Below are 932 nucleotides of genomic sequence, written 5' to 3'. Positions count from 1 at the left end.
CCCATCAAAATCCTATGAACACCCCTGGCGCTGTTGAACCTTTTTTAAAGGGTCTCCTCCTCCACTTATATAAAAAAATGACTTTGTTTGGTTGCCCTTTTTTTCCCAGCTACCTCGACTTTAAAGTATTCTCAAGCTGTTTCTCTGTTCAGAGTCTGAAGAGATTCACGGTTTTGTCTGTGAACGTCATCTTTCTGCTAACAGATGGACTTCAGTGCAGAAGATGCAATGAACCCAGTCCTGCGTGCATTCCTCAGTCGGGACCGTTGATTTTACACTACAACCAAACCAGTGCTGACAAGCAAAGCATCACCCCCCCTCTTTTTCTCTCTCTCTCTTTCTCTCACTTAAACCCCACACTTTGCTCTCTCTCTCTCTGTGTCCTCATCATTTTTTAATATTTTTTTTTAAATGGATTTGTATGGCATGACTTATAAATGCAGGGAGTTTTATTGCACAAAAACACAGAGCCTTGTGCACCCCTAGTGTTCACAGGGGGGGTAACTTCAGGAGCCAAGGCTTTGGAATAGTTTTTACTACTGAGCAGGATTTACTGATGGACGATGAAGACTTCTTAAGAACAACATGTGACTATTGCAGGATGTCACACACGTACAAAAAAAACAAGGAAAATTAGGTTTTGTAAACTTGCCTGCTGCATTTTGAAAGTCATGACACCCTAACATTTTTATAACAATGCTGCTTGTATGTGTCTTTTCTTGTTAATGTTATTATTTTTTTTACTGCTTCTAATTGTAGAAGCTTCACAGCAACACTGGTTTAACTCATGAGAAGCTTTTTTTTTTTCCTTGAGAAAATGCACGTTTTTTTATGTTAATGTTGATGTGTGTGTGTGTGTGTTATTCTCATGAGGCCTGTGTCACTGTGTCAAGCAGTCATCAAGACTGAGAACTCCCCACCTGGAACAATTA

Source organism: Kryptolebias marmoratus, linkage group LG14 (assembly GCF_001649575.2).
Source record: "Kryptolebias marmoratus isolate JLee-2015 linkage group LG14, ASM164957v2, whole genome shotgun sequence".
Classification (NCBI taxonomy): domain Eukaryota; kingdom Metazoa; phylum Chordata; class Actinopteri; order Cyprinodontiformes; family Rivulidae; genus Kryptolebias; species Kryptolebias marmoratus.
This window is presented reverse-complemented; position numbering follows the sequence as displayed.